Source organism: Ictidomys tridecemlineatus, chromosome 2, assembly GCF_052094955.1.
Source record: "Ictidomys tridecemlineatus isolate mIctTri1 chromosome 2, mIctTri1.hap1, whole genome shotgun sequence".
In the NCBI taxonomy this organism is placed as follows: domain Eukaryota; kingdom Metazoa; phylum Chordata; class Mammalia; order Rodentia; family Sciuridae; genus Ictidomys; species Ictidomys tridecemlineatus.
The window spans coordinates 26866776-26879195 of NC_135478.1; positions in this window are offsets into that span (position 1 = coordinate 26866776).

Below are 12420 nucleotides of genomic sequence, written 5' to 3' on the forward strand. Positions count from 1 at the left end.
ACAGGTATTGTCATCTCAGCTGTATTGTTTTATATATCATGGATAAAAGTGATTGTTCCATTAGCCCGACTTGACCCGGATACCATAATGTGTTATTTCTATCACTTTCATGCCATACTGAAAGCACAGGTTTATTCTCATTTATCTTAATATCTCCAGCCACTGAAACACTGTTCAACTCAGAAAATGAATAACAGAAGAAATAAGTGGTTAGAAGTAACAAGCTGGTGGTGTGCTACTCGCATCCCCTCTCCCTGGCAGTGAGAGGTACCCACTCTCCACCTGTTCTCAGACTCAGTTGCTAACTTGTCTCCAAGTCATTATCCTTAGCATCATTGAACCACGTGGCCAAAGAGGCACCCACTCCCCAGGGACAGTCTGAATCATGTGAGTGAGTGACCTGTCTCAAGATGAGGACAAATCTGTGGTGAATCTTCAGAGTTTCATGAGCCCCACCTGAAGTTGGTGCTTTCTTGGCTCCTCTTCTTCTCTCTGCCCCTTATTCTTCCCTCTCTCCCTTTTTCCTGAAAGCCCCTCCTCAAAAAAAAAATAACTTGCACATAAATATCTGTTTCAAAACCAATTTAAGATATCATCTCAATCTATTTTTTATTAACCTATAAAATTTTGGCACCATTGTAGATTGCAGATGTAAGAAATAATACAGGGAGGAGTTTTACCTCTGGCCCAACAGCCTGTGAATCTCCCCCATGAAGCTGATGATAAATATGATTTTTTAAAAAATTATCTTGAATGACCCTTTGGGCATATAGCACATAAGAAAAAAAATATCAAGAAAATCCACTAAATTTCTATAGGAACTATGAAAGTTTGTTGCATATAAAACAAAACCTATTTCCTCCTTCTCTCTCACTACTCAGCAAGACAGAAATTCCACTCCAGACTGGGAGAGCCAAGAGCACAGGCACCCTCTCCCCCCAGCTCCCAGGGAAATGATTGTCTCCCTGGAAGGGGCAGATGTCAATCTTTTTCCATCAGCCCCTGCTATCTGTCATTGAAACTAAATTCCAGATGAGTATAGCTAAGAGTTATGGGATCCCCTTTTTCTGTCCAGACCCCACTCCTGACAAGGAACTCTACTTTTAGTGAAACAGTACCAGGAATTCTGGGCACTGATTGCCCTGATTCATCTCATGCTATTGACTCCTTTATCCACTGGGTGCTCAGTGCCTTTCAAGATTGTCACTCAAAACAAAATTTGCCATTTTCCCCATCTCCAGGAACACAACCCTAATTCAGAGAGATTTCCTGAGATAAATAGGCCATAAAAGAGAGTTCCAAATCCCTCTCCAAAGATCTGACTTCATTTGCAACGGAGTGTGGAGAAGATCCTGCCTAAGAACACTCTTCAAAACAGTGGATTTGTGTTGAAATACTATCAGGAAGAGAGATTTATAGAGATAAGTAAATCTCTATAGATGTATCTCTCAGTGGAGATACATGCTAAACTGTAAGCTGGGCTACTTTGTCAGAGAGAAATTGGGAGAGACAGCTGACTGGAGCCTTCCTGGGGTCAGAAAGACTTCAAGTGCTGACCTGGCTGGGGTAGGAATCCTGGCTTTCCACATGGTCTCCATGGACAGTGCCCTGTATTTGGTCCCATTACCACTGGGTGATGATGAAAGTCCTGATTCTCTCCTGCTCCTCCTTTGACGCCACACCAGAGAAGGGAGGGATACCACATTATAAATGTGTGTGTGTGAGATGCAGGCTTCTGGGGCAGAAGTGAGCTCCTTATCAGTCCATTGAGATGAAAGTCCTTGTTCTCTTCTTGCATTCACTGATAACAACCCATCAGGGTGTTGGAGCACCTCTTTATAGCCTTCTGAGGACAGAGACCCAGGTCTCCTTCTCAGTCCCTGTTGGCATGGGCGGCGGGGGAGGGGGGGGGAGAGTAGGAACCACAGATTTTCCGGTGGTGTTTTCTGGAACAACGTGATTATTATCTAAAGAAAGTTTTCTGTCTTGCTAGGCTTCCCCTTACCTGTCCTTTGCCTAAAGAGAACAGAATTTTGTTGTTTTGTTTGTTTGTTGCCTGTGTCTATTGGCATTTCCAGTTTGCTTATATATTTAGCTCCAAGTCTGGGATAGATGAGAGTAAAGGAACCCCATATTATAATAATTTTCTTCTTGTCCAAGTTCCCTATCTTTTTGGCCTCTCACCTTTCAGATTCTTCTTGTACCGTTTATCGTTATTATGTTGTATCAAAGGTAATTAGCTGTATTTTTCAGGAAGAATAGAGAAAAAAGGTATATCTACTTCATCTTCCTGGAAACAGAAGTCCTCTTCTCAATGATTTTTTTTCCCCTAATTAGATCTACAACTGGTCTAATCTGAAGCCAAAAGAAAAAAGTTAAGATGTGTGTGGGGGTCCACTTCAGGCCCACAAAGGACAGTACTACTTGTTAAAATCATCAATCTCAAGTACCTTTGAATTTTTCAGGCTAAAAATACTATTTTGAATATTTGTCTATGAAAATAGGGTTCTTGCTAAGGATTTTAATATGCCTTTTATTTTCTTCTAATTCTACAAATTAGTGGATATAAAGCTTCCATTGATGGGACAAATGAAAGACCAAATATTTATTGTGTAGATACCAAATAGAAGGCATTGTATTGAGTAAAATATTTATCTAAAGAGAAAATTTATTTTACAGGTAAGAAAAATTCACCACACTGAATTTAATCCCCTTGGCTGCAATAGTGCATCCTAGATTTGAACCCAAATCTAACTTATTCCAAAGCCACCTCTACTTCTCCCAGGTATAACCTTGAAATCTTTATAGTCTCTTCAGAAATTCTATGTTTTCTGTTTATACTATCTATGTAATAGAAAACATGCCTCTTTTGTAGGATTATTAGAAAAAAATAATTCAATTGATATGTGAAAAAAGCTTTGGATCCACCACATATGTACAACTTTGCAAGATGGCAACTGTGAAAGTCATTTCCCATCACCAACGAGCAGGACTTGCATTTTGAAATATTTTTCCAATCATGGTGACCAAAACATGGTAGAAGCCTAACCTGTAAACATGGAGGATCTTCAACAGATTGCCTAGGTTCTCTTTCTGGATACTACTTCCTGTATATTTTCCCTTAGACAAATTTCGTGAATTCTTAAATCTACATTTTCCTCATCTGTAAAATAAAGATATTGTATTACCCACACCTTATTGTATTACTCATGGTTTTTGTGAATATTAGAGAGTTAAATATGTGTAAATCATTTAATATCTAACTTGCTTCATGGTTGGTGCCTAATTTTAAGTACTAATTAGCCACTTAATTACTTTTTCTCATCTATTGACTCATCAGAAATAATTACTGAAACTTGTGAGTCATTCCACAAGGGTCGAAGTGCAATCAGAGTCAAATGACAGAGTGAAAATGAATGACCTCTTAGAGTCACCTCAGATCAGCAAATAAATAAATGCCTCAACCAGAGAATTTAGAATTTAAGTTAAAAACCCTAAAAGGAGAAAAGAGAGCATTAAGCCTTTGTATAATAATTAGCTCTGCTTGCCTCCTTGGAGCTGCTAATTCAAATAGTGTGAGGAAAATATCCTTGGAACTGTTTCACTCAGCTCTCCAGTTGAGTCATTGCTTCTGTTGCATTAAGCTATAATGCAATTGGTTTCAAAATCAGCACTCTACCTTGTATGTCTGTCTCCATCATGTTCTTTTATTAAGATGCTCTTGCAGGGTTAACACACTGTTTATATTTAAATTGTTATGTCTGTCAATCAAATATAGTCTCTAGTCAATCATATCCATCTAGCTTAAGATGGGAAAGGAGGGTATAAAGCAACTAAAATGAGTTGGCTGACACAGTGGGTACGGAATCTATTCAGGGAACGAGTTAAAAATGTATGTGTTATACTTAGGTAAGTTTGGAACAGAAAGTTTGTGCTCTTGAAATAGCCACTAGAAAACTTAGATGCTGCACAATTCTTTCTTCTTCCTTTTAGGAACCATGTAGATACATATATTTCACACTCAGGTTAATATAATTCTGACTATAAATATCAATATATCTTCATTATGAAATAATCATATTATATTATTACATTAAATAGCATCAAAAGCAATTATGTGAGGATATAAAATAAAATTTTTTAAAATTACCAGGTGAAGACAATCATATTAAAATATATTACAAATTAGGGTCACCTATGCCATGTTTTTCTTTTAATTTATTTTCACTTAAATAAATCTTACTGCCCCCTTTTTTTTAATCTTCAAGCTGGAGGGTGGCTTCTCTTCCCCAGGTTTCTCTCTCACAATAACCAGTGTGATATTTGTAAATATAAATCAGATCCTTTCACTGAAATTATTTAAGATCCTTTAGTTACTCCTCATTGCCACTAAATTGAGGTTCAGATTCCCCAAGTTGACCTTAGAATATTTTATAATCTATAATCTGTCCACTTTTATGGTCTATCTCCTCTGTACATCTAGATCTACATACAGCGTGTCTATCTTGTTGTAGTCATTCAAATTTGCTAATATGACCATTCTCTATGTCTACATGAGCATTTGCAAATAAACTAGACTTCTCAATTTCTCACTTGAAAATCTCTTTTTCATAAGTCTTCCCAAGTTCTACCTAACCTATTTCAATGCATTCTTGAACATACTTGTATACATTTTCATTTTGATGTGATAATTCATAAGTCCCTTTTAGGGAAAAAACAATGTTCTTTCCCCCTGGATTTCATGTTATGTGAGCAACAGTAGATGATTCACTATGTTACATGAACAATTTGTGATTAAGCAATAGCTATCATAATTTGAGTTCCCAGCACTAAGCCAAGCATCAAAACAAAATCTCATTTGGCTTAAAAAGCCAATAGAATGGATAGAGGAGATTCTTTTAAAAAAAAATACTTGGTGAACCCAAAGGAAGACAGGATTGCAGTAGCTAATAGAAGGCAAAAATTGTGATGTTTGGGCTGGCAATGTGGCTCAAGTGGTAGCGAGCTCGCCTGGCATGCGTGCAGCCCGGGTTCAATCCTCAGCACCACATACAAACAAAAATGTTGTGTCCGCCGATAACTAAAAAAATAAATATTAAAATTCTCTCTCTCTCCCTCTCTCACTCTCTCTTTAAAAAAATGTGATGTTAGACTTAACTCTAATCACATAATAATGGTACTGCATATGATCAGTCTAAACACTCAAATTAAAATACAAAGATTTTCAGAATGGATAAAAGGCCAGAACCATCGGGTGCTTACAAGAGACACTTTTTAAATATAAATCTGGGTGTGGTGATAAACACCTTCTGTCCCAGCTACTTAGGAGGCTGAGGCAGGAGGATCACTTGAGACTGTCAGTTTTAGGCAAGGGTGGATAAAATAACAAGACCCTAACAGGAAGGAAGGAAGGAAGAAAGGAAGGAAGGGAGGGAGGGAGGAAAAAAAGAAGAAAGGGAAGAAGGAAAGAAAGATCAATCTAAATATAAATCAATAGACTAATTGAAGATAACAGGATGGAAAGGTATTCTGTGTGAACTCTAAGCATAAAGAAGCAGGTGCAGGTGCGGCAACATTAACATCATCATGGCAGACCTCAAGACAGATACAGCACCATGGATAAAGCAATCCTTTTCATAATGATAAAAGTGTTGATTCAATTGAAAACTCCATTTTCTTTAAATTAGAAAACTGAAACTCATAGAAGAAGCAACCGCATCATAGACATGGAAGAGTTGTCTAGAAAATATTGCATGAATCCCAAATCCATTTGATCCACAATGCACCATACTGCCTCATGGTGACTGGACATATGAACAATAAATGAAGTAATTATGAATATGCACAATACCACAAATATTTTTTTATCTCCTAAATCTCTCTACTTTCTTTTCCTCTTCCTTCCAAAGCATCATCTATAATACAATCTCAATTGTCAATGGATCTCTGGGCAAAGAGGCAGTTTTCAAGCTCCACATACATGCAGCCGATTGTAGTAAAGGCAATCAGTCCACAATAATTCATGCTTTGTTGTTTTAATGATTTTCCTCCTCACAATTTTGATGTCCTCATAATTGTAGCAGAACAGATTTGCAAGTAATATATATTCTCAGAAAGGCACTGCTAAGCTTCAGACATCTTGGGAGTTACTAATTTAAAAAATATCAGCCTTCATTGGTTTGGAAAAAAAAAGTTTTCTGCTAGAATGTGATGTAGCTCAGTGGTAGAGCACTTGCCTAGCATGCACAAGACCATAGGTTCAGTCCCCAGCACTGCAAATTATGCCACAAATAAATATGTGTGGCCTAGTATTGGCCTAAGCGGAGGGGATATGGTGATCAAGAATGGCAAGATGATTTTTTTGTTTGTTTGTTTTAAGTATCTAAATCTAGTATCTCAGAGAAGTAGTTAATTCAGGCTCAGAGTAAAAACACATCGAAGCCTGTGAAGGTATCTATTCTAACTCTATCTGATGAAAACAAATCTGTATTTTTTTTCCCTCTGGAACTTCTTTCAAACTTTATTACTAAAATGACATGTTTGGACATCCTTAGAAGAGTATGAAATTTTTCCAGCCTTGTCTTGTTTGCAATGCTCAAATTCAGTATCAAAACTTTCACTTTAATGGTTAAGTTTCCAAAAACTATGAAGTTGATTTCTGGTTCCCAGAATCCTGGTCTCACCATTGGTCACTTGAAATTATGTGAAGAAACCATGTGACTTTGTGGTTAGGTGGCAGATGTTAAAACCCAAGAGAACTGAATTGGATTTCTAATTTTTTCACTACCATTGTGCCCTTCTGAAAGCCATCACTACTCTAAACACCAGTTTTCCTTGTAACAAGATGATTGATTACAATATTTATATCAAAGTAGGAAAATAAGAAATATTACAAGATATTTTAATGTCAATCTGGGGAATATGAACCTCAATTTACTAACATATAGAATGTATAGCACGCTATATAATACGAAGAGAGCATTTAATGCACAATATTTTGAAACTCAGAAACAGGAGTTGGCTGAGCACTTGACAGCCTCTTGTAGGTGTGTTCTGGGTGTGAAGATGCCTCTTGGCATGAGCATCAAGGCTACATCACAGGTGAGGTTGGTCACTTCTCCCCTGGAATGAGCTTCCCCAGCTTCTGCAGAAATATGTAGGCTGCACACTAAACTCAAAACACAGTGTTTTGAGAAGTAGATGAATCAACAGGAAACAGAAGAGTTTGAAATTTACTTTTGCAAAGGAAGTTCCAAGAATCTCAAATTTTATTTCTAATTACTCCCAGTCACTGACAGACATAGCGTGGGAGAACTTGGACGTTCCATCAGTGGAAAAAAATAGAACTCAGAAACTTTTAAAAAAATCCAAATTCATTCTAAAAAGTACTTGAAATTAATTATCATTCCATTTCTTCTGCAACAGTAGAAGCAGTGAAACCTTTTCTTCACCCTAGAGAATAAGAGTCTGAAAGACTATAAGGGGTACTTTGGCCATGCTATATGTGCTCATATATTTTTTTTATCACTAGCATAAAATTATGTCTTCCTTTTGGAATAGCCAAACTTTAATTGTTTGTTATACACTTTTAAATTACTTATTTATATATTACATAAAATATTGTAATATTTCATATTTATTTTATAATACTTCAAAGGCATGAATGTATAAGACATTTTGGAAAAGGCAAAACTATGGAAAGAGCAAATATATAATTTGACAGTAATATTTCAAACTAGTACCTTGGTTTGCTTATGCATTCACCTATTGAAGGCAATCTAGTGACTTCCAAGATTTGTCAATTATAACTAAAGCTGTTATAAACATTCATGTGGAGGACTTTGTGCAAACATAAGTTTTATACTAATTTAGGTAAATACCCAAAAGTGTGATTCCTGCCTGCATAGTAAGAACTAGATTTGTAAGAAATTGCCAATTTGTCTTTCAAAGTGGGTATGCCATTTTACATTCCCACTAGCAATGTATTTCCACCTACAAAAGAACTGAATAAGACCCTTATTTTACATCATACACAGCATCAACTTGAAATGGACTAAAAACCTAAACAAAGACTTGAAAATATAAAAGTCCTCAAAGAAAACATAGGTCTTGGAATGATGTTTTCGGATAAGACACTAAAAACACAAGCAACAAAGCAGAAAGAAACAAGTGAAAGCACATCAAACTAAAAAGTTTCTATGCAGAAAGTGAAATATCAGCAAAATGAAAAAATAATCTCCAGAAAGAGAATATTTGCAAGCCATGTATCTGGTAAGAGGATAATATCCAAAATACGTAAGACACTAAAACACAACTTACTAGCAAAAAAGTAACAATTAAAAAGTGGGCAGGAGGATTACAAGTTCAAAGCCAGCCTCAGTAACGCCGAGGCACTAAGCAACTCAGTGAGACCCTGTCTCTAAACAAAACACAAAATAGGGCTGAGGGTGTGGCTCAGTGGTCGAGTGCCCCTAAGTTCAATCCCTGGTACCACGAAGAAAAAAAAAAGGTGGCAAAAGATACAAATAGTCATTTTGAAAAGAATTAGAATGGTTAAGAGAGTTCTGGAAAAGAATAATGAAGAGAATAGCTTTCTATACAGACTTTCTATACAGCTGCAGTAATAAAAGACTATGTGGTATAATTTTGGGATGATTTCCTTTTGTATTAAAAATTACCTAAGACAGAGGCTGAGCACTTCCCCTGGATTTCCAGGGTTTTTTGAGTAGTCCCTCTGCACTGATTGCTCGGAATTCAAGGGAATGACCTGTGTATCCAGAGAGCTGGGAGATCTTTTGCTCTCTGGGGAAATTCCAGGTTCTGATATAGTCGTCCTCTCTGATTGTGGTCACATTTGTCTTTTGGTCTGTGTTACTCTCATTTCCATGCCAGAGGGACCAGGCTAATATCATCATTATTGAAAATAGTTTTTAGAAAACATCATGTCTGACCCCTGAATGTACACAAATATGAGAAAGCCAAAAACACTCCATTTTTTTTTCTCATTTTGAGTATATCTCCACTTTCTAGAATTCAAGAAAAAAACATTTCTAGGGCATTTCTTCTCTCTACCCTCTACTTTTATTAACAGGATGGTGTTATTATAAAAGCACAGTTTTAAATCAGAAAGATTTTTGATATTGACTCCATCACAATTTTGGGCATTACTTTGGGCAAGCAAGTTTCTTACCCTCTCTGAGCCTTTTTTTCCCAAACCCAGTAAATTATAAGGGTTGATTATATAAGATAATGTATGTTAAAGAGCTTGGAGCTATGCATGATTTACAGCAAGTGCTTAAAAAAAACATGAGTTCCCTTCCTCAAACATGTATTTCCTCAGTCATTTCCCTGTTAAGCTCCAATAATCAGAGGCAAAAATACTATCCCTGAAATCTCTTAAGGTAGTCCTTGTCTCTGAGACATGCTCACTTCTTTCTCTCAAAGAGGACTTCTATCAGTATTTGGTATCAATGTTAGGGACTACCTAGGAACAATAAGATTCATCTAGAGAAGAGCTAAGAAAATCAGCACATTATTACTAATTCCAAGAAAGTGGCTACAAAAATTTGGCCAAAGACAAGAACGCTCTTTAAATGAAAACTGAAGACAGTTACCTCGCTGATTCTCGTATGCTAGCTCCTGAATAAAGAAGAAAGTGAAATTGCATTGTTGCCCCTTGCTAACAATAGCTGTGCCCCTGTCAGGCCCAGTGACCTGAGCCCTTGCCGCTGAAACATGATGACAAAGGAACGCAAATCCGTGACTTTTCCTGGAGGTGTACAGAAAGGCAAGACCTGCATTCATCTTCTGGGTGACAGGAAATGCAAATTAAAAATTAGAGCTGGCATATTCTGCACAACTACACGGGGGCAACGCTGCAATCATCAGCAAAAACCAGAACTTCTATTTATATAAAAGAGCACCCAAAATGGTCTAATCTCCATTATAAGTTATCGCTACTGTCTTAGTATGGGCTATTCTAGAAACAAATGCTGAAATCACATTATTCAGAAAGTTTACTGAGGAAATGAAAGTCACACTATGTATTAGTGTGCTAGAATTACTCTCCCCCACCCCACCCCACAAAAAAAAAATACTACACCCTGAGGGATTTAAGCAACAGAAATTTATTTTCTCAGCAGGTTTAGTTTCTTCTGAGGCCTCTCTCCTTGGCTCATAGTTGGACATCTTCTCACTGCATGCTCACCTGGTCTTTCCCCCATGGGAGCATGTGTTTGATATCTTTGTGCATCAAAATTTCCTCTTCTAATAAGGATACCAGATGAATTGGAGTAATGTAATGGCCTCATTTTAACTTAACCACCTCTTTAAAGGTCCTATCTTCAAATATGGTTGTTCTGAAGTACCAGGAATTAGGGTTTCAACATATGAATATGGAGTGTAGATTGACACAGTTGAGCTCATGCTGCAGTTTGGATCTGCCTCAAAGGTGCACGTGCTGAAGTCTTGGTCCCCAGTGTTCCCAGTGCAGCCGAGTTCAGAGATGGGATTTTGTGAAAGTGACTGGATCATGAAGGCTCTGGTATCATCCATAGATGGTTAGTTGAATGGACTATTGGGAGATGGTAGAAACCCAGTTGAAGGGGATGGGTCCTTGAGACCCATGTCCTTGGGAATTATATACTGTCCCTGGCCCCTTCCCCTGCCCCAAACCCTGCTTACTAGCCACCATGGGGTAAGTAGCTTGGCTCTCCTATACCCTTCTGCCATGATGAATTGCTTCACCACAGTCCCAGATACAGAGAAGTCAGTCACCCACAGCCTAAGACTTCTGAAACTGTGAGCCAAAATAAATGTTTTCCCCTCTGAGTTGTTTTTCTCAGGCATTTTATCCCAGTGATAAAAAGTTGATTAACACAGTCCATAACACATGGATATGGATATGAGGAAACGATGAAGAGATGGAAATGTAATCTATGCAGAGTGCATCATTAAGTCAGTCACCACAGTGAGCCTCAGCAGCTTAATCATATAGGGAAATTAGTTATTATGCCTAAGGAGGGAGGGAACTACAATGTCTAGATCTCACACCCAACAGTCATTGCTTATAGGCTTCCTCTGGGAGATATTATCTCACTGGTCTAACTCACCAAGTGCATAGGCAAAGTAGGTTCTAGAATCCCAAGGGTAGTCCAAAATGTAGGAGTGATGGCTAAAAACTGGATTTGTGTGCATGGATTTGTGGGCAGAACACAATCTGCATCAGTTTTATCTACTAAACACTTTACCGGTGCTTTTCCTTGGATTGCTAAGGTTTTTAAGGGTTTTAGACCTAAAGTTTAAAATTGAAGCTGGAGTGACTATTAGATTATCTTAAGAAGTTTATGTTGAACTATTTCACAATAAAATAAACTAGCTAAGTGAAGTGGTATCTACCATTAATTCCAAGTGACTCAGGAGGCTGAGGCAGGAGGATAACAGGTTTGACACCAACCTGGGTAGCTTAGAAAGACCCTGTCTCAAAAAAATAAAAAAAAAAAGTGTGAGGATGCAGCTCAGTGGTAAGCCTCCCTTAGGTTTAATCTCCCAATACTTCAATAATGTGATCAATCAATTTATAAAATTAAATTTTGTAAATTTAAAACTCCACATGAATCACTATATCAAAGTCAATTCTAAGTTAATTATTGCCTAAGCATTAACCTGGTAAATGTGACATAATAATGAGGGTAAGAGAAGAAAACCTGGGTTTTGTTCCCACTGCTGGCCTTGAAAAGGCTTATGGTAACTTGGACAATTGACTCACATATCCTGGCTCAGTTTGTTTTCACTCTAAAATTTCCAGTGATGACTTGAATTCAAGACTCCTATCAATTTTCGATTGAGAAAAATTATTGGGTGTCCTTTAAAAAGTGGGAACATTTGAACTCAACTTAACCAGCTATAAACATGAATGACTTCCTACTGCTTATAATATAAAATCCAAATTCCTTGAAATTCGCCTACCTGGTATAATAGAGCCCTAACCTTGCTTTTGAACTCACTCACTCCTTTAAAACAAATCTCCAGTCATGCTACTCTATTCATGGTTTATCAAGCCACTAAAGTCCTTTCTTAAATCCCAGAATGAAGACATTGATAAGACCCACTCTACAATCATATTACCAGTATGTACAATCTCTGTAATCTCCAGCAAGGTTTGGGATTTTGTTTGCTTATTTTTTCCACCTCTAAATCTGTTTCTTCATTTATAACAAAAGAACAATGGTATCTATAGCATTGATTTTTAAGATTAGATATTTAAATTATTTTTATACAAACATGTTTTAATCAGCTTGGTGTCACTGTGGCCAAAAGACTGAAAAAAACCACTTAGAGGTGGAAAAGTTTGATTTGGTCCATGGTTTCCAAGGTCTCAGTCCATAGACAGTCAATTCCATAGCTCTGGGTTCAAGGTGA